At 38.4% G+C, this 23,430-nt stretch overlaps 1 protein-coding gene across 1 annotated transcript in view; it reads right to left on the minus strand.

Annotated features, from left to right (window-relative positions):
• Positions 1 to 23,430, minus strand: part of E2F1 (E2F transcription factor 1) — a 204,470-nt gene that overhangs the window by 87,075 nt on the left and 93,965 nt on the right. The gene's annotated exons all lie outside the window — the stretch shown is intronic.

Below are 23,430 nucleotides of genomic sequence, written 5' to 3' on the forward strand. Positions count from 1 at the left end.
TTAGCCTGGGTAAGCAGTTTTCCAAAAAAGGCACTATAATGCTTTTCTTGACTGACTTTTAGTCCATGACTTTGGCACCAGTCACTTTTCTGTGTTAGACCCGCTTGTAAGAGGTTTAGTGTCATGGCAGGAATCTACGACAACTCCCAATTTACAGTCATCTGCGAACCTGGTCAGCCAAAGGCCCTTAACATTAGCCTTTACGTCCAGGAAGTAGATGTCAAATAGAAGTGGTCCAAGCACAGAGCTCTGAGGTACCCTGCTGGTGACTGGTCCCTTAGTGGAAGTGGTATCACCAATCCTGACTTCCTAGGTCCTGTCTGTGAGCCAGCTAGAAACCCAGAGAGTTATATATGGTTTATGCTTAGTTCAGCGACTCTCCGCTATACCTATGAATGGTACTGTACTGAACGCCTTATGCAGGTCCAGGTAAGCGGAATACACTGTTTTCCTCTCATCCACTGCATTGATGATCTTCTCAAAGAAATCCATTACGATTTAGTAGACTTTAGAGAATTCCATGCTCTGCAAGAAGATGAAATAAATCAATCGATAATTATGGAAATAAATAGTAAAAGCTCAGATACTTTAGCAACATATTATGAAAACACGATTCACTAGAGAAGTCCCTAATGCTGGTAAAGACCAAAGTCAAAGGAAGAAAGGGACAGTACAGGCTAAGATGCATGAACAGCATTACTGAAGTAACAAATGTGAATTTGCAGAAATTTAGAAAAGCAGTTGACTGTTGGGACTATTATACTAAATTCCTTGAGGTTACAAACAGCTGGATTCAACTAAATGACCAAGCAATAGAGTCCACGATACTTCAATAAGCTTGCATTTGTCTAAACATTTTAATAATGTTTGACAGAAACTAATGCAACAGCATATACTCTTCAAAAATGTGAAATGATCTAAACCTTTTTTTTTTTTCAAAAGCTCATGGCAATCTACTGGCAATTATCAATGCATACTGAAATTTAAACCAATAGTATTTTTGGGGGATCTATATAATTTGTGGAAGACAGATTTTCAACTGTGTAAATCAGTTTTACTGCCTTGGCAATGTTATACAAATAGTTGGAGAGGGACAAAGACATATCGATGAAATGTATTACATGATATTTATCTTATGAGTAGCAATTATTTCCACTCCATTAAAACAATATGGAGTAAATCCAGTCTTCCACACAACATAAGTTAATGTATGTAAGATGGAGGATTTTTTTTGTACAAAAAATAAATAAATAAAAAATATCTAGAGAATTAAATGGTAAACAGCTCATTAACACCTACCTGATGTCAAGTTGGTAAGGTGTCATATTTCTGAATATCATTGGGCCAGGCAGCCATTTCATACAGCTAAGAGTGAAAATAAAAATTAAATGTGAGAAAATCTGCTCAAAAATTAAAGATTTTTTTGGCTTTCTTGTTCAGTTACAGTCATTTTCTCACATTTAACATGTTTCACTATGGCACTGAATACCACAAATTCAGTAATGGAATTAAATTACAATGGCACAAAAGCATTGTGTGTGGTCAGCCCTGCTGGTGTGAGTGTCTGAGTGTCTGAGTGCGCTGAACATGGTAGTTACTTCAGTACATGTGATCTCCTCTAATGAGATATGGTCAAGTTATTATTTTACTGCAAATACTGGAACTGAGGGGAAACTAATGGGGACAATGATTAGTACAGTAAAATGTTTTTCTGGATGCGATATTAAACTACAAAGCTTTGAAACACTGATAGATGGATGGCAATGCCAAGTAATAGTGTCAGGAGTTGAATACTGGGCATTAGGAAGAGCTGAGGGTCTAAAAGGACGATATGGTTTGTAGCAGTTAACTTTTTATTTTATTTTTTAAAACCCTAGCAATAAAGAATCCAGAAATTGTCCCTGATTTTACCTCATACTTTTTCCCTTTCCCTTGTATTTTTTTTTTTTTTGTAATAAAGTACTACGAATTACAGTCGATAATGTTAGATACGAGTTTCATACAAAAAATATTGTTCTGAAAATGCATGTCAATACAAAGCCTGTTGTACTGGTATACTCATAAATCTCTCAAGCATAGCTCTCAACTGTCACTGATATTGCAGAACATACCTAATTTTTCCTTCTATTTTTGCCCTATCCCTTGTAAAAGGGTCTTATTTTCTGGTAAATCACGGAGGATTACATTCAGTTAATCACAGTATTATAGTTAGTGAATAATACCAGACATTATACCTTCCTACTTCCTATTCTCCAGAAAGTGCATACTGATACAAAACTCACAGTCCTATTAATTTCCCAAGCGAATTAGAATATTTAAAAACTGTTCTGGATTTTGGGCATTGGACATTTTTGCTTTTTTCCTATATTCCCGATTCTTTCTGGACTTGACCATTACTCTCGGATACTTTTAGATGCTCCAGTGGCCCTTTCATTTGTTGCTGGCAAGAGTCTTGTGTCCCATTTATTCGTCTAGGCAACAACCATGAAGGCCTGGGACAGGGAGCCATCAACAATGCACTACGGATATGGGCACTCCTCTGCCCAACTCCTATCCCACTGTCAACTGTGAAGGTCTACAAATGTTGCACGTGGAGGGTGCATGCATGCTACTGTGCATGCCAACCCCCAACCAAGGCAGCACACCTCTGTGCAGTTTGTCAATAGGTTCATTCCAATAGTTATTTCTAGTGCAGCGAGCTGAGTTACCACACTCCTCCTCAATGTACAAGCTGGGTATGCTAGCACTAACTGCTCATTATACCACACCTCTGGACTGACCCTGACCTCAGACAACCCTGCTGCATAAAAGAAAAGGTTCTGAATAATGGATACAGTTTGCCAGATCAGCAATTATGCTGCTTCTTACTGTGGTCAGAATATCAGCTCAAGACAGAGCTTTCCCCTTCTTAGTAGTACAACTCTAAAACGATCAGGTATGCTGGGAAGGGAAGGTGGGGGCTGGAGGGCAGATACCCCCCAAACATGTCACAATCTGGGCCCTGACTATTTTACAAAGACTGGACCAGTTTCTTACAGATCTATTCTTATGCTAAGACACAGCTCTTATACATGTCATGCAGTGGTCCATCCTTTGGTAACTTACTGGACCGAGTTCCCAGCTAACATTCTGGGGGCCTAAAGAAAACAATCCCTTGTTCACAGCTGACCCAGTGGAGGACTGTGCCTTGAATTAAAGTCTAGCCTGAACTAATTGGTGAACATGTTAGGACTGCCTTGTCCAGGTGGATGTTGAGTAAACATCATCTACTGAAGTTTATCCAAGGAAGGCCTCGACAAGGCCACTGCCCTGGCAGGGTCTGCTTAATTAGACAGGAAGATCATAGTTATCGGAATGTAGTAAAATGCAATGCAGCATGGGGATTAAATTTTCCAGCATTTTTTGGTTCAGCTCCTATAAAAATCTGACAATCCTATGCACACTTAAGCAATGCAATATACATTATCCCTTGCTCCGATTATCTAGAAATAATATAGACAAGTTGACAGCCTGTTTTAAGTTAGATTGCAGGGCCACTTTCTGTAGAAAACTATTTGTAAGAAGAGTAACAATACAATGAAAAATCAAGACTAACAGCACACAGGTCACAGATTCTGCTGACTGATGCTGCTAAAAAAACAGGGTTTTCCAATCCAGAAGTTTAATATCAGGCTAACAGGCTGGCTCATAGAGAACTCTGTTAGTCACTCCAGTATAAAATATAGACCCCCAAGGATGTACAGGGTCGTGAACAAAGGTTTCAGTTAAAAGGTGCCATTTGGGAAGGCCTTGTCTGCTTTGCCCACCAGGATGAAACAAAATCATTGCTTTGGCAAAAGCTGGATTCACGGTTAGGTGTGCTTTTAGGAAGGAATAATACAGCTCTTGGTCAAAAAGCTTAGCTAAACATGTCAAGACATATCAACAAACAATCCCTTGTTTACTGTATCACTTTACTGATGCTGTCCAAGTTGAGGGCTAGGGAGGCCTTTGCAAAGATAGGGTGGAATGCTTGGTGAGTCAAGAGGAACACCCTAAGCTCTAACACCCTGATAAAGCAGCTGAATCTCTTGATGGGACCAACAGCCTTGCAGTGTCTTACCTTGAAAACTGTACCCTCCCTGGGCAGATGCATCTGTGGTGAGTACATGTTGCAGACAGGGCCCCCCAAAATGGATTTGCTACAACCAGACTGTTGGAATGGAGTCACCACTTCAGGTACTGCATCTACAACTATGTTAACGTAATTCTGTGAGGCAATGATTCCTTGAGCTAATGCCACTGAAGTCCGAGAGCCCACAACAATGGTATTATAAGGTGATGTGCCTAGGGCACCATGACAATGGCAGCTACTACGCAGCCAGGATCTTGCACACCAACTCAGCTTTGCAACTCAGAATCAGCAGAAGTGACCAAACCAGCAATTAGAAGGACAAAATCTTGTCAGGATGCAAGATAGTTCCGTACTCTTGGGTATTCAGAGAAGAGTCAAAAAATATGGTCTGCTACAGAGTGGAAAAGTTGAAACTTTAATTACTTTACCACAATGTTGTGGCGATTGAAAATTCTGATCAGAGATAAGTGCTCTAACAAGTCCATGAATAGTGCACCGAAAACGCAATCACTCAGGTAGGGAAGACTGCATCCCCTGGTGAGGGAAGAGGTGAGACCAAGCAGCAGTTACCTAAATTGGTAATGACTTACTCACACATGAAAGTAAAGGAGTCTCCTGAACCCCAGAGCTATTTGTATGAGAAAGTAGGTGTTCTGATGTTTCAAGCTACACATCTAGTCTCTTCTTGATAGTGCAAACAGTACCCCCTTAGTCTCTTCTTGATAGTGCAAACAGTACCCCCTTGCCAAAAAGCATTCTAAAGATTTGTGCTTTTTTTTCACAAACAAACTCGATCAGGCCACTGTGATCCAGAACTAGCCTGAGGTCCTTTGTCTTAAAGATTTGTAACAACATTCTTTACCTATCTTGGACAAGCTCACTTGTTTACTAGGATCAAGAACTCCAGCCTGCCAGCTTCTCCAGATGTGGTGGCATGAATAGCAGGGCTTTTAGACTGTTGTGCATGTCATTTGATGAAGGGAAACAGATGACCTGTGGATGCAAATACCTTGCCCCACATGCCCTGATGACTAGAAACAATATTGACACATGGAAACACATTTTTCCCACAACTGCCTGCAGAGCTGCAGCCATGTAAAGGCTCCTAGCTGCAGGCCGTTTGTGAACTGGCCACAGAGCCAGACTGGCAGTTGTTCTCTGTCTTTGTGACTACTATTGTGAATGAGGTAGCCCTAGCCTTGAATGCTCTGTTCCTCCAGTGATGTTCCTGTGGCCTGCATCAGAAACATATCCATCACCAGCTCCTCTGCATGTCTGGAAATGTCTACTACGAAAGCTAAAACTTCACATTCACAGTGCTCAGGATTTTGTCCTGCTCGTTCATGTTTTTGATTTGCCTCACCAGGTGAATGGACAATCTGAAAAAGCTGGCAGGGATCCCTCAGACAAGTCAGTGAGCCTAAGCCAGACACGCGAGTCAGTGTGTGTGTGTGTGTGTGTGTTTTAAAATGCCAGGTTTTTGCGATAAAAAAATGAGACCTCAATAAATAATTTCAAAACTTTTCCCACCTTTAATGTCACCTATAACCTGTACAATTCAACTGAAATACAAATCTGTTAGGGGAAAAATATAAAACATAAAAAACATACAATAACCTGGTTGCATAAGTGTGCACACCCTTAAACTAATACTTTGTGAAGCACCTTTTGATTTAATTACAACATTCAGTCTTCTTGGGTACACACCTGCCATCAATTAAAGAGACTCTGATTAACCCCAAATAAAGTTCAGCTGTCCTAGTAGGATTTTCCTGAAATTTACTCAGTTACCTGCTACAGCAAAAGCCATGGTTCACAGAGAGCTTACAAAGCATCAAAGAGATCTCATTGTTGAAAGTATCAGTCAGGAGAAGGGTACAAAGACATTTCCACAGCATTGGATACACCATGGAACACAGTGAAGACAGTCATGAAAGAGTGGAGAAAATATGGGACAACAGTGACATTGCACAGAACTGGACGTCCCTCCAAAAGTGATGAAAAGACAAGATAAAAACTGGTCAGGGATGCTGCCAAGAGACCTACAGCAACACTGAAGGAGCTGCAGGAATTTCTGGCATGTACTGTTTATGTACTATTTGTGACAACAATCTCCCATATTCTCCATATGTCTGGACTATTGGGTAGGGTTGCAAGGCAGAAGCCTTTTCTTACCCAGAAAAACATCCAGGCCTGGCTAAAATTTATGTCTGGCGCAAAAACACTTCGCATCACCAAAAAAACACCATCCCCATGGTGAAGCATGGTGGTGGCAGTATTATGCTTTGGGGTTGCTTTTCTTCAGCTGGAACTGGGGCTTTAGTCAAGGTGGGGGGAATTATGAACAGTTCCAAATACCAGTCACTTTTCGCCCAAAACTTTCAGGCGTCTGCTAGAAAGCTGAAGATGAAGAAGAACTTCACCTTTCAACACGACAATGACCCCAAGCATACATCCAAATCAACAAATGAATGTCTTCACCAGACAAAAATGAAAGTTTTGGAATGGCCCAGCTAGAGCCCCAGACCTAAATTTAATAGAAAATCTGCGGGATGACCCCTCGCAATCTGACAGATTTGGCGCGCTTTTGCAAGGAAGAGTGGGCAAATATTGCCAAGTCAAGATGTGCCATGCTGATAGACTCTACCCAAGAAGACTGAATGCTGTAATTAAATCAAAAGGTGCTTCAACAAAGTATTAGTTTAAGGGTGTGTACACTTATGCAACCAGCTTATTGTACATTTTTTTATTTCTTATATTTTGTCCCCTAACAGATTTGTTTGTTTTTCAACTTGAACTGAACAGGTTACAGGTCAAAGTAAAGGTGGGAAAAGTTTTGAAATGATTTATTGTGGTGTCATTTTTTTATACCACAAAAACATGTCATTTTAACAGGGGCATGTACACTTTTTATATCCGTGTGTGTGTGTGTGTGTGTGTGTGTGTGTGTGTGTGTGTGTGTGTGTGTGTGTGTGTGTGTGTATATATATATATATATATATACATACATATATATATATATATATATATATATATATATATATATATATATATATATATATATATATATATATATATATATACACATATATATATATATATATATATATACACATACACACATACATACACACACACACATATGTACATAAACAGACACACATGTCAGTGTTCACAGCATGTGCTGAACAGTCAGCCAGGTTGTAGATGACAGATCATATGACCCACCAAGGTAGAGGATACGGCAGTCCAGGCTTGGATTTTTTTTCCCTTGATAGTCTCATCAGAGATGCCCTCAGCAACACTGGTGACATGATCAGGTAGATCCCTCTGGAAACCAGCCATTTACGCTAGGTAATTTAATAACCTAGAAGAAAATATGAATTGCCCTGCCATTCCTACAAACTGAACCCCCTTAGCTGGCAGGCAACAGAACAGCTTGGACACATGAGAGGCTCTTTAAGGGCCACTTAACTCAAAACATGGCATGGTTTGGGGGGGGGGGGGGCAGTTTCTTAACATGACAAAAACAATCCCTAGGAATAAAAACAATTTTGTCTGACTTTTGGGATAGGAGATGCCACTGTCTTAGGGCTACCTGAAGTAGTCTTGTTAGCTGTGGACTGTACCTGTACTCTTCCTGCTGCTTTCCCTGGGAGATGGGATGACTGGGATGACTGGGCTGCCCTCCACATCTGTGCATTATCTGGAAGAATATTTCAAATCTGAGGTCCTCAAGGAGGAAGCTAACCATCAGAGAAAAAAAGAACACATCCTCCTCGCTGCCCAACTACGTGGCTGTGAGCTCTTGATGAAGTTCAACAACCCAGTTTTCTCAAGGGGTTTACGTGTCTTTTAGGACAAGAGTCCATCTCAAATGATAAAGGGCTTTGGCAACTTTTGTGCAGAGAAAGCTGCAAGAAAATCTTTGAGATGATGCTATGAAAAGCACTTCCCCTGCAGTGTGTTCTTATGACACAGAAAGTGGGTCTGTGAAGGCATTTGAGCTGGCATGTTTCACTGGTCAGACATCATTGTAGGATGTACTTGCACCCACTGCACTAATGTCCCATCTATCAGTCACTGCCCCAAATACAAAAAAAAAAAAAAAAATTGTAGCTGGATTGCTGGTGCCAGAAATACAGGGTCCAATATCCAAGTAGGCATGGTAATCACTGCTGAGAAAGCTCTAGGCACCAAAGACAGCTGAGATGGAAGACCCATCACTGAGAAGAGACTCTGGAAATGTTCCTGGTACTGCAAAGATGTTTGTGGTGGCAGTTGCATAACATATGCCTAATGCCAGGGTGACAGTAGATATGGGGAAACAATTTGCTGAACCAATGCCAGCAGAAAGTGTCTCAGTGCTGAAATTTTAATAGTGACTCATGACACAGTTTATATCACAGAAGGGATAGCATGTAAGAGTGAGAATAAGCAAAATGGGAGGAAAGGCCCAAGTGCCTCAGTACTTACTTTCCCTCATACTGGAAGACATGGTAGACATTTCATCCTTTACCTCTGACATGCCCCATGCCAGCTGTTTGTTATCTGCAAGGTGAGAGATCTGGATCACAGGAAACTAGACCTGGTGCGAGTCTGCTTTAGCCACCAAATCAAGGTAGATGAGGGATCCATCAAAGAAATTATCTTCTCTGCAGCTTTCTCATAGTCCACATGTTGACTCGAAACAGCTACGGTGATGAAGATGCCCAAAATACACTACCACTGTGTCTTGTCATTCAAATACCACCTACATCAGTCAAATATCCCAATGCCAGAGGCTTACCCTCAAGAGTAGAGAATTTCTGAGCAATACTTAGGCTTGCAGATAGCACTCGTGGCCTGAGCAGAGCATACAGGCCTCTAAAGACTGGGTTTTACAGCAGAACCATTGGGAGTCAAAAAAACAAGATCTGGCAGCAAAGGTTTGGTTTGACTAATGGAAGGGGTGCTTGCCTGGACACCTAAAGATAGTGGCCTAGTTACATTTTCTGCAAATAGGACAAGCAGAAAAGTCAGTACTGCTCTCTTCAACACACACCTGGACTGTCACTGAATACTAAGACTCTCATTAAAAAAAGGTTGAAGAATTTTCCATCAGAAAGCAGCAGGCTATTAAGGCCTCTGAACCAAAATAAATAATAAAAAAAAAATGCAAGAAAAACTACCAAACTCGAAAAAGGACATTGATAAAGACATGCACAACAGTTGACTGACTGAAACAGATAACCAATTTTTTTTCTGACAATGATCAATTACTGTGGTACGACTGAGGAACTGTTCAGTGCATCCAAATTCAATATCCAATAACAAAAAAAGTGAACATCTGAATAAGAGAATCATCATGAGTTGTGTCAACTAGCAGTTCTCTGAGAAATTTCATGAACAGAGTAGACACAGGGTCCACTGCAAACTATCTTGTGAATTATCAAGGAGTGGTCACTTTTTATCAGATATCTGCTTCAAGAGCATTACATTAGCAACTAAAGTATAAACAGCAGTGGAAAGATACCTTAACTACATCATCATAAAATTTATGTTTTTTGAGGAAAATTGGCTGAGAACTGGAAGCTTTAGATGCAGAAACACTGTTTATTCTTTGTTAGTAGATTAGCTCAGAAGCCAGAAAAAAAGTTCACTGTACTATTTTTTTATTTTTGCATATTAATGGGGAAGAAATAACGGTTTATCACACATGATTTTGTTGATGAGCAGAAAGACAAAATAGCAGCAATTAGAAATAAATTCAGACATTATTGCTTACCCAGAAAGAATACGCAATTTATTGGACACCGGTTCTTTAAAAACTCTAGACATGCCAGTATTACAAAGTTGATAAAACAGAACCTTAAACAGTAAATTTTGAAGCTGCATGATAAGAAATTATGAAACAAAAGGCAAACTAGGGAGACCTACTTTTATCAAAAGGCAGAGAATATGTGCACAGCAAATGAGCAGTGCACAATTAAAAGCATTAAGTGATACAAATGGCACGTGTAACACACAATGCAAATCAAATAATGAAAAAATGACACAAAAGCAGTTAATACTCTGGCAATGGCTCAGTCCTACACAAATGTCTGCAATTTCTTATATAAACTAACCATCCTCCCCAAAAACTAGTGTCTTGGTTCTGTTACTCTACTAACATCTCTAGTTTCGGGCTGTGGACTTTTTCCTCTTTTTCTTGATTCTGCCTCTAACTGTTCTGTCATAGGATTTCTGCCTCCACTGGATTTTTCCCCACCACTTCCTTTACTTTGTTGATTTTAAGGTATTAGTAGCCCAGAAAAATAGGTAAAATTATTCAAGTCTTTTGCCCATGAGCAACTGATCCAATTTTATCTGAGCAGTAACATGTTCTACAATCCTAAACTGCAAGATAACAAGCTGCATAGTATTTGCACTACTCCCACACCACGATTCTTTGTAATTGGCACAGCTCTTTTCCTTATCCAATGGACTACTTAGCCAGTTCTGCTGCCATACAGAGATAAAGCAGTGATGACAACCAGGACGTGAGGTCAACTTGCAGCTTGGCCACCTGCTTAAAGTGGCAGGGGAGGTAAGGAACGTCATGTCTGAGCCAGCTTACCTATCTTCTGTGGGTGCGGTAAATGCACCTGGCCACACCTGTGAAGTGGAATCCCTGGTGAGACCAGGGATCACGCAGAGGTGTTGTCTACAATGGGGCAGGGCCTCTAAATATATAGGCATATATACTTTAACAGCCCATTGCAAGAGAATCCCTTGAATGCTTACTGTCATAAGCAGGGGAATACATTGGCTATAGGGAAAGCAACAGATCCGAAGCAGAGGATTGTTGCACTCCCAACTAGCTCAAGCCTCACCTACAGGGGAATGAGCTGGCCAAATGAGAGGTAGAAGCAAGGCTTGACAGTCAAGAGGGGAAGTGTAAAGTTGATACTACAAGTCAGAATTCCTACTCCACACAAATATTTTAATTTTTGACTTGGAGTATATCATGGAACAATTTCAGATATGAGAATGGTCGGCACCTCCCTGTCTAAAGAATGTACATTAATGGACTGATCAAAACTGCACTTGTCATGTCTTAGTTTGATTGATTAATTGTGGGAACTTGCAGAGGCTACACATGAGATGCGAGAACTCTGAACGTGAACAAATCTGTGCCCACTCTATTCTACAGACTAGACAAGACAAAATATGATCTAGCATCTCTATCCTATGGACTCAATACCATGTGCACTGCAGATGGCACATGTCTGTAGAACCTGGTCTACTGGATGTGATTCATTTATCTTCAAGCATTTTTTTCTCATTTGATTGACAGCTATATATTTTTATCATGTTTGACCATCAAAGCCTTGGACACAATTTCTTCACTAACAGAAGAAAAAGGAATTTCCTTTCTTTTTGATATTTGCTCAGCATTTCACTGTAATGCTTTCAGTAGCTGTAACACTAAAATGTTAATATTTTAATAAGCCATCAGTAACTGTGATATTACAAAAAAAAATCCAGATTCTGGTCTAGCACTTCTTCATATACCTCTGTTAAATATGATGTACTCATATCTGCTACATGAAGATCACTGCCTAATCTGTATGCCATTTCAAACCTATCTTGTACAAAGATGTACAAATATGCTTTGCAAGAGTCTGTTTCAATCTGAACTTTATAGACATGTGCACTGATTTTCTCACATTCATGTACAAGTGCTCACTTTTCTTATACTTCTACACCTTTACTTTGTGTGTCTGTAAATTATCTCAACCTAAAACATGTATATTGTCTTGTAAGATCATTACTCCTATTTCCTTCTGCCTGGCATCTTCGTGCAACACAACAGGCTTACCCATACCAAGGTATTTTAGTATTTGGTCACATCACTAGATTTCAAAACCTTTTGTGTTAACATCTCTATTCCCAAACTATCCTGCTGTAAAAGGCTTCACAGAAGCATAGTATATCAAACATATCAGTTACACTCTTTACAAGGAACTAAATCATTCCTAGAAACCCTAGATTTCACATATATTTTTGTGAAATGTAAAATGTGATCTTTTTTTAAATGAAACAAAAAAAAACATTTTATTGAATTATTTATGACACAGGCAATCATACATTTATATAAATAAAAACAAGCCACAGACATTTTCAGTTACAAATATACATCACATATAATCTTCTACAATCACAGACAATCGAACACTGCATAGCTCATTTAATTCTTGCCTCCATTAAAACCTCATTCCTTTTCCAAAACATTACTCTGCATTTATTGTTCCCACAATGTCCATTTTCTCCTATATAATTTGTTCCTACCCTTTCTGACAGATCTCACTTCCAGTTCTTTAATCTTTGTTACTATATTCACTACTTCTAAATACAGTTGGTTAAGACCGACTTCCATTTTCCAGTAATTCCTTTTTTGGCAGCCACCAGAATTAAACTCAGTAAGGCCTTACTATGTCTAGGCAATTCAGATCTTGCATCACAGCTCAAAAAATATTTCTTACTTGCACAAACTTGCTCACCCAGTACTTCTGATAGAGAAGTCTGCAGGGAATTTTTAAAAGTCTGCCAATTTATCAGACTACCAAAAAATATGTTCTCATTGACCCCTTTCTTCCCCATCACACCACCAACATCTGCAATCTACCTGAGGAAACATTCTTTGGAGTCTGCTTGGAGCATAAAAATACCTATACAAAAACTTCCAAGCAAAAATACTACATCTTGTAGACTTTGCTGCACATTTGGGAGCCATACATATATCCTCCAATTGTTCCCAATCCTTTTAGCCTCCTCTGAATGATTCCTATAGTTATCAAGCAATACTGTACATACCCTAATAATCCCTTTAACAGCAGCGTCTGTTCTAGTTTCAACTAAAAACTCTACCAGTGCTGGCCTTTCACTTAGGATCTCCCTATTCCTTTCTATTTGCCTATATGTTGATATCAATCCTTGATAGGAATAGCAGTCTCTAGATTGCAGTCCAAATGTATTCTTGGTCTCTTCCCATTCTATTACCTTTCCTTCTCTAAATTATTTGCTCCCAAATACGATTCCTTTGCCATTTTCTCTAGTTAAGTACAACCCCCTCTTGCCTATCTCAGCAGAATCTCCTTTCTCTTGCTGGTTTAGTTCTTAGAATACCTTCTACTACTTTCCCCAAAATCCCAGCCTCTCCTTATTTATTGAGCTTCCTCCTCATATCAATACCCCCTTCCACTCTGAATTATAGCTTTCTACTTAAGCTATGTACAGGAGCCTTAACTGTATAGCTCCGAAATATCCCTTCAAAATCAAGAAATCCCAAACCAGCTTGTTTCATTGAAGGATCAACTCATACCAATTGATTCTTGCCCTCTTCTCCTCCAAGATAACATTCTTCAACGTTTAACTGCAGTCAACAACTTATCCTCTGGTTGACAAAAAATGGTCTGAGCTGAGGGACTAGAAGCTTTTCACTGCTTGTATCTTGCGATCCAAATCCATAAAACAGAACTTCCAGTTTTTGCATCATCTTTTCTTTAGTCTTTTTCCACATATTCTTAGCTGCCTAAGTATTTCATTTTATTATGTTCCCGTAAATATGGGTAGTGCTGAAAAGTGTGTGTGGGTACATAGTTTACAGCTATTGACTTTGTTTTATCTTCATTCATTTTGTATTCTGAAAAGACCTGAAGCTAAGAATGCTCTACTACAATGAAATACCCTTTTCTGGTTTTATCAGGTATAAAATATCTGCAAACAAAGCCAACTTTTCTTGATTACCATAGCAATTATATCCTTGAATTTCAGAGTCCCTTATTTTCTTTACCAATGATTCTAAATGTAATGCAAACAACAAAGGGGAAAGAGGACACCCCTGCCTGGTTCCACTGTTCAAACAGAACTTATAACAGAGGAACCAACACACCCCCCGCCAACACACACTTTAAATTTGCCTATGACCTCTCATATATCCTCCAAATTAACCTTATTGTGTCAAGGAATGCAAATGTTTCTATTGCCCTACTCAAAATCCCAGCATACTCTGTTGGATGCTTTCTCTGCATCAAGACCCACCAATAACAGTGGTATTTTCTTACATTCTGCTTCCTTCCTTCCTGATCTTCACTGTTCTATTAAAATTGTCAAATGTGTGCCTCCCCTCCAAAAAAAAACACACTGATCCAGATCTGTTAATTTTGGCAACACCTTTGCCATTCTTTTAGCTATTATAGACAAACACTCAATCATGGTTTGGAATCAAAATGGCCTTGCATGAAGTTGGATATACTGGGTCTACCACCTTTAGGTATTGCAGCCAGCACAGCTTTCTTCCAGGATATTGGTACTTTTCAAAAATACTGGCACCTTTAAAAAAATGCACCTAAACAAAGCCTTCCAGATCTTTATCATTTTCGTCCCTCCTAGCTTCCAAACGTCTAAAGGTATAGTATCGATTCCTGGAGACTTTCCTGCAGATTGGTGAGGTTTTATCTCATCTCCTCAAAGCCTGTTAATAATTGAGCCTTATCTTCATCTAACTTTAGCATATTTAATTCTTCTATAAATGTTTCCATTCGTACTATTTCCACATTTCTCTACTTTCCAGATATTTATAAAATTAACTATTTCTAATATCTCTATAGGATCTCTGGTTATTTATCTTGTTATAAGCTCCCTAAGATAGGCAAAAATCCTTTCTGCTTTCTATTACTTAAGATGTTGTGCTAAAAGCTTTTGTGCTCTGCAGTTATCAGTCGCTTAACAGCAATCTCTCTAAACTCGTCCATATTATCCAGGTAGCGCCTTATTTTCTCTTTAGCACTCTGCAGTTGCACCTCCTCCTGTTCTGTGAGCTTCCTCTTATTCTGCAATACTTTAACCTTTGTCAGACCATCTATTTAAGACTAGTTACTTCTTAACCATCTGATTCTTTTATTTCTACCCTATTTTAAACTTCACTTTCATTTCATCTACTCCCTAGCTACATTTTCTAAAGAAATTTCTATCTTCCCAAATACCTCCTGAATAAATTTCCACTACCCATTCCTTAAATTCCTCATTGTTTAAGAGACAGGTGGGGAAAGTGCCAGTGTCTCATTTTTATTTTAGTTGTTATTGGTGCGTGATCTGAAATAATTATTGCATGCAGAACAACACTTTCAATTAAATGCACATGTTCCTATGAAACAATTTCTATCTAGAATAGCCCAGTTTTTTGTACCTTGGTGAATATGTAAATTCTTTCAGAGCTCCCCCTACTGAATTCACATCTTCCATATCAAATCGTTAGTTTCATACATTTTTTTCAAAAATCTACCCTCTTTTATATTTCCCCTTTTAGGCTCCCCAGATACAGCCTCACTTTTACTAATCAAATTCCAGTCCCCATCTATTAATACTCCCTGCTGAAAGAAGATTATTCCTCCCAGAATTTTCTTAAGCTCTAGTGCAGCACTTTTAGGTGAAATATAAATATATGCCAGTGAAATCCTCCTCCCTTGCCAGTAGCCCCGCACTACTACAAATCTATCATTACCTTTTCTTCCTCTTCTATCACTATTGGAGCTCATCTCAGAATTAATACAAGTACTCCCCCTTTTCCTTTGTCCCAAATATTCCATTGAATAACCACCCTGAAATCCTTTATCAAATTCACATGCTCCATTCTTTCAAAATGTAAGATGCGTCATACGTTCAAATGGACAAGACTTTTTGTTTTAGCAAAAACCCTCAAGCAAAAATAACAAACACACCCCAGAACAACCATATAACCTATTAGTTTAAAACAAATAAAACTATGCATATCTTCAAATAATGAAATTTAACCCTTCTAAGAAGAATTATTGCTCCAAATTGACAGCTACATTCACAGTCTTAAATAACCTATAATTAAGGTTATCAAAGCCAAGGCACAGTGTAAGTAGAAGCAGAGGCTGTACCAAGTGCTATCTGCTTTTGCCTTCTTTATTTCTCTACCGGATGTAAAAACAGTGAATGCTTTCAGAAAACATTATCTTTTAGCCACTGAAAGAAAAAAGTATTCTGTTTTTATTGCCCTTATCAGTTTGTCTCCATTAAAAAATGTGAATCAGATGCACAGTTGCCTTCAGCTACAAGGATGTTATTTTCTGTTCAGCAGATTTGTCAGCCTCTTGTCTAGTTATTCTGGTGTCTGCCTCCCCAACATACCAGTCATAATTTTAAAAACTCATTTCAAGCCTTCAATTACTTGAGTAACAGCTCTGTACAACAACAAACCGAAGGCAACATAATCTGTATATTCCTAATACAGTAGTAAATGTGCACAATTCATTTTGAGCTGTATTATTCGAGCATATCTGCCAGAAACTCTAGTCTGTATCTAGTACCGAGACAAGCTTAACATTTGCCTTTACTACAACCATTTTTTGAGATATAAGCAACGGACTATTCTCTATTTTATTAACTATATGGATCCTTAATATCAGCACAATTGTGCATTTTATCATGCTTCACATCAGGGGCCATATGATCCACCCATTCTCTTGGTTCCAGCTGGATCTTAATGGCACCTGATATCTCCATTCTCTATTTTCTGTCCTACACAGGAGTGCTTCAGGTACTTTTAGGAACATGCATCAGTGCCAGAGCAAGTAGCCTTCTTTGTAAGCAATATTCTTCTGGCACATTACATAACGCTGTGAATAAATTAAAAGACTGAAATATCTGAATCTGTAATCTTTTCTAAAATAAAGTAGTCATAAATATATCATTACTAGATTGTCATAGTCCAAACTGCCAAAAATATTACACATAACTAAGTGTTGACAGTTGCTGACATAACAGTGCCAACAGGGGATAGAATAGGTTAATGCAAACAAAGGTCTTGCTTCAGAGTTATCCAGCCCACAAAGAATAAAAAGTATTTTATTCCAAGAAACTACACTCTGCACTTTTATCATGTTTAATTCTACTACATCCCTGCTCATTAAATTTCAGTATTTCTTGCCAACACTCTTAAGCATTCTTGTCTCAATACTTCTGATGCATTTTCAGATTTCAATCTACCACAGTTTTTACTTCCATAGCATTGATGAACAGCTCATGTTTCTATTTAGGACCAAAAGCATGCAAATTCTCCATGGCTTCTTCTGATAAGATCAGCAACTACCTAGGAGCACACTTGTTTTTCCATTTACACATCCTGGGAAAAGATGCCCTCTTATAGCACATATTTTGCAAGCCTGATCAAATGTAAAACAACTCTTAATGTCATATTTACAGGCACACCTGCTAAAAGCTTCAATTAAAATTTCATTAACAACTTCATTCTGCTTTTCACATGGCTCTTCCATATGCATTACTCTTACCATACATCTTCACTTTGTTTCTCATTCATGCCTTATTATTTGGCCCATATTTCACTTAATAAAATTAACAGAGAATATGAATGTGTATAAACTCTATAATTATACTTGTTCAGCACAAATCCTATATCATAAAAGTCTGACTCCTGTTTCGTCATTTCTTATACCACCAATTATTTTGTTCGGTCTCTGGCTCCATTCCTCAGCTCAGTAGCATAACCATCTGTATTTTAAGACACTGTGCTCTTCTAAATATCTAATTACACAGAAAGTTCTTTATGGGCTCCTATGTTATTTTGTAAGTGCTGCTACTTTTAGACTTCTCATCAAGAGAGAAAATGAAAATCTTTGCGGCTACTTCACAAACAGCATATAGGAACGCAGCACAAAGTACTATTTCCAACTTTCCAACTAATCCAACTGCACTAGGGGTAAATCATATTTCTGGATCCAAAGCTTTCAATTTTCAGCCAAGTTTCTATCTAGTGAAAGAATTAAAGAATTCCAAAAGGCTGCAGCTAAATATTTCCAAAGAGAATTTTGTTTAGTTCAAAACAAAAAACACTACTTGCAGAAAATACCTCCACTCACTTCTGTAGACAGGTTATTTCATTTCAAACACATATTTCTTCATTAACACCACAGATACAGGATATGTGGCCTAAACTTTAGAGGTCAATATTCTGACTTCTTTAGGACCTTGCATCATGCAAATCACTCTAGTCAGAAGATTAACCGTAACGCAATATACCCCATATTCTAGAACATATCTCTCTTTACATTATGTCATATTCTGTAGTAATAATCTTATATAATCCAGCTCTGAGGGGAGGTAAGCATACAAGTTTTCAGATGGCCGCACAATACCTATTATACACTCACAGTTCAGTTCTTGCTGTGATTTGTTTGGCAAGAACACAAGTCTACAATCAAGTTAGTCAGTGAAAAAAGTCTGGTTTCTCTTTTCCCCTTTACCTGATCTGCGACTGCTAAAGGCAAGGTATTTCCAAGAAAGAAAGATGAAGAGGGGTGGTTTGCTTCAGTCAAGATGCTGTGTAAACTGTGGTGCTAGCAGCTGTGGTATAGTAACTACATTTATTTAATTAATTTACTTATTTATTTTTAGGAAGCTGCAGGTCCTTCGACTGGCCAGTAATCACTTTCCAGATTAAAGGCAGAGACATACTGGAGATAGAAAACATCAGTACAACATTCATAAATAAGGTGGCCAACTGTGAATAATTTAACAGCAGTGTGTGTTAAGGGTTTGGGATAATGTAAAACTGTGGATGAGAGTAAAACAACGGTGTGGCTGAAGGAATGATACTGATCCAAACTATCACAGTGCTCAACTTCTTTGCTTAAGAATCGGAGGCAAATCCAAAAACAGAGGAAGAAAGGCCCAAAAATCAGAGATAATCAAGTATTATTCAAATGGACTTAGAAAGTTAATACAATCACATGATTTCAAAAGAGTAGTATGAAATTGTCTGGCATTACTAATCAACTATAATCTTTGCTGATTTATCAGAAAATCAAAATGTCTAAGGGACATGGCAAAAATCAGGGATATTTGAGAAATGTCCACCACGGCTCAGGCTCAGTTATAAACAGCAATTTAATAATTTAAAACAAAACACAAAAGGACACTTAAGGAAAATGTGGCTGCACAACAATGACGAGCAATGGGGATGACAGCTAGTGAATTCATTAATAGAAGCTATGCTGAAGTAGATACTTGTAATACAGCTGCGAGTGTTCGCTCCTTAAGGAATACTAATGCCTGCCCTTTTTCTAATGACCACCCCCCATCACATTCTCCTCAGGTTTGGTTAAGGAGTCTAGCCCTCAGCTGTTTTTTTATATTCTCCAGCAATACTGGAGGTGTATATGATACTATAATAAGATATTGGCCAGTACTTATGGCAGATAAAGATATTGCCGATATGCTGACTTCCACCCCTAAGTTTTTATTTAAGAATAATCACTCTCTCAACAGGCAGTTCTGCTATAGAAGATTACCAGCAACAATCTGTTCCTCTAGCTGATTGACAAGGGACATTTCCTTGTCGGACCTGTTCAGCTTGTAGATATATTTTGAGTATCACATGTATTACTGTTCCAGCTGCTGACTTTAAGGTTGAGTTGGATTTTTATGCAGATTGCAAAACCAAGAATGTTATTTATTATGCTTGTTGTATGACATGTCAATGTTATTATGTCGGCAAGACAAACCAGACATTAAGGGAAATAATACTGCAGCATACTGCTAACGTTAAGAATGGAAAATTAAGCAATGCTTTGCCAAAACACATTTCTGAATGTGGTCCCAATCATACCTTTAAATTTGCAGTTTTAGAGATGGTTAGGGTAAGTCAGAGAGGTGGCATATCGGTAATAAAACAGAATGTAATGAATTAAAATAGACTGCAACTTTAAGAGCAGACAGACACCCAGGTTTGAATGGGCATGTTTCACTTAAACCAATCCTCAAGAATAGAGGCTTGATTCATTGATATGATTTGCTTGTTTTTTATGAACGGTTTGCCTTATGGATGGCACAGTTAATTTGTTCGTTTTGATAGGTTGTTTGTACATTTTTATATCAATGGGGCTTCTGCTATATTTTATGGTCTGACGAAGCAACTATACACTGTAAAAGCGCTCATCTGTTTTTGTATTAAGTTATTAAACTGCTCATTAAACCTGAGCCGTAGTGGTTGTTTATGGTTTTTGCTGTGTAATTTTATTGTACTGTTCCACGCCTTTCACTTTACTGGGATAATTTTGTGTGTACATTTGAGAAATGTGCAATTATTATTTCTAGTAGTAGTTACTAAACAGGTTGGCTTCCATTTGACAAAGATTCTGAATGTCCAGGGCTGCTGGGATGTAGTACAATATATGCCTCTCAGTTGCGATATTTGTTGGGAAAGAATGAGAAGTGAAACATTATAGGAGAAAAAAGAAACACATCATGTAGATAGAAAGGGAAAAACAGAAACCAAAAGGTAAAACAATTCAACTACAAAGGTGGTCTGCTCATAAACAGAGAAGTGCAAGGAAGGTAGCTTGTTCTTAATCCCAGATACAAAGTAGTGGAAGAACTGGAGTTCTGATGAAGTCATTCTAAAAAAAAAAATAGGAAGAAAGCACTTAACTGTTTGGTTTGAATAGAGTATTTCTTCTACCAGTCTCCACGCCATTTTACTGCAGCAGGATTGTTTTTTTTTTTCCAAGGATTACATTATGCTGGGCAGGGATCTCATACATTCTCCCATGAATGTGCATAATACATTTACCTATCAAACAGTAACATTTTCATTTTTAGGTAGTAACAGTTTTTCTTCTAAGTTTACTATTACTTTTGTATGAGAGGAACAGTAGCATGTGCTTTCACATTCTGGGTTAAAGGTGATGGTGGAAATGGTGCTATCTTGTGGTGATATGCAATGTTCATCTGGGATGTACACACCAAGAACCCAGTCAACAAAGGATACATAAATAAAAAAAAAAACAAGACAGACAAACTAGATCTTCCATGTGTGTACTTTTCTTAACTTTGGTACCTTAACTGAAACTCCTAGGTTTTAGGTTTCTTGTTAACTGTTATTAAAAAATAAACAAAACAAAAAGATGGTCTAAAAAGTGGATTTTCCTCAAACTATTAGTAACTGACGGTCTTCAAGTTGCTGGGTTTCACAGTCATTAATAAAAGCTCTTGTTCTTCAATATGATAAAAATGTAAAATATGGGAGTGTAAATAGGTCCGTAAACAACAAAAGTATATGCAATAATCCTGTTAACAAGGTTTGGACTTCGAAGGATGTACCATTGTATCCATGCATGATGGCCTCCTGATTGGAATGAAACCTAGTGAACTACCCAACAGACAGAGTTAAAAAAAAACAGCACCTCACCAATTAAAATGCACTTCAGACTTTATGGAGATGATACCAGCCTCCCAGAATTCTTTATCTAGAGTGATTCTCTCGGATTTTTGCGCATCCATAGATGTTCAAGGATACCATGGCAGCTCTGAACAAGGTGTGTAGCCTTTTCTAATTCAGACAGCCCTGGAAAGATTTGAGTTTCCACTTAAAGATCTTCTGATTAAACCTCTGGAACAGGCTCCCCATCCATGTGAAGTAGAGTTCTACCCTAACCCAATTTAAGTGTAACTTGAACAATTGGATGGGGAGCAGGAAATTCATCCCTGGCTTGGCATCTACGTCTGTAATGGACACAGGCAACATGTAAATGGATCATCTTCCAAGCCCCTGCTTACACTTATCAAAGGTACCAGAACTTAGAGATTTGGAATGCATGGCTATGCTTAAAAAGGAACTTGTGGCCGCTAGCCTAGTAAACACCTATGAACCTAAAAAAACTGACGCTAAAAAGGAAGAAACTCAAAAAGGAAGCCTGGACAAGAAAAAAACATGAACAAATCTTCAAGTATCAGCTCTCCAGATGACAGGCAATGGAGTCAGCCTACACTGGTGTACAATGTCTGATGGAGGTGGCACAGCAGTGCTCATGTTTACACACATCTTCAGATAGAGAAATCCCCTACAGCATGCACTGGTGAAGGGAAGGAAACCTTAAGTAAAGACACATGGCACCAAATGTCTGTGCCACTTCATTATGTTATAGTGAGCAAGGGGAAAAGGTATTTCACCTTGTCCCCATATATCCCTGAAAAAGGAACTGGTATGCAGACAGCAAAGGAAGGCAGTGCAAGGTAGCACAAAAAATGCCAGAGAAAGTGATGGCAAGTACCCAATGGACAGGAACAAGACAAAAGCTTATATAAACAGAGATTTGCACAACGTCTCTAAAGACAGCAGATACAACACAACAGGCAGCTGAAAAATCTATAAGTACCCAAGAAATAACTTTGGAAAAACAAATTAAAAACTTCATCTGACAGGGAACAGAGATGAAAAAGGGCGGCAACATTAAGTTGAAGTTTGAAGGAAAACACCACCGCAGAATAAAACCTGCCTTTTCATTGGTATTCTGTTCACTTTTTATTTTAATTTAATTTTGTTGGAATGCGTGCTTAAGCATGTAGGTTTCATTTTTTTTTAAGTTTACTGTATAATTAGATTTTTATTACAGCAAATTGCTGCAAATGTGCTAGAGGATTTTTTTTTATTTTTGGCTTACAAATGGTTTGCCTTTTCATCACAGTTACCCCAATGTGGAGTTACTATTTTTAAATTTAATTTAAAGGTGGGTGAAGCCCTCTTACAATGCTGGGGGAATAGTATTTTTGTATGGTTTTCAGTGTTAATTCTGTGATGGTGATTTCAAGAAACGTGACCTCACAAAATGAGATGAATCATCATTATCTAGCCCAATACCGCTGCACTTAAAAACTTGTCTACCAAACCAAGCAACGTGGAAAAAAACTGAAGCCCAACTTACTAATCTATACGCAGGATCAGAACTCCATGAACAAATTATAGTTACCCAAGTTCCTCAGAAAGACTACAGAAAGAGCCACATATAAAAAAGGTCATCTTTGAAGCTGCCAACAATGACAATAGTTGACATAGAAAGTTTTCAAAAGGAAAGAGCTTTGTGGTGGCAACTACCAAGAGAAATTAAAAGCAGAGGGTTTTGACTGAGACTACAAATGTAAAGCAATGCTGGGGGGACAGAAAATAGATTCAGGTTTTCACTGCATTCACAGGAACTGCCATTTTTTTGGGTGGGGGGCACAGGCATTTTTCTTGGTGACCAGTGTGAATGGTGGGGGAGGTATCACAAAGGATGGGAAGGGAAAAAAAAACACTACTAACAAACAAAAAATGCAGCAGACAGCACTGGAGGATTTCCTATATAACTAATAATCAGTTACGTATCCAACAAAACAATTCTGAGGTACTAGTTCTACCTGACTGCATGCCACATTCCTTTGGATTACTACATCTTCACAATGGAAGACGTCACTGTTACTGGAAGAGTGCT

The sequence above is a fragment of the Protopterus annectens genome, chromosome 12.part0 (genome assembly GCF_019279795.1).
Source record: "Protopterus annectens isolate FY-2018-M chromosome 12.part0, PAN1.0, whole genome shotgun sequence".
Lineage (NCBI taxonomy): Eukaryota > Metazoa > Chordata > Ceratodontiformes > Protopteridae > Protopterus > Protopterus annectens.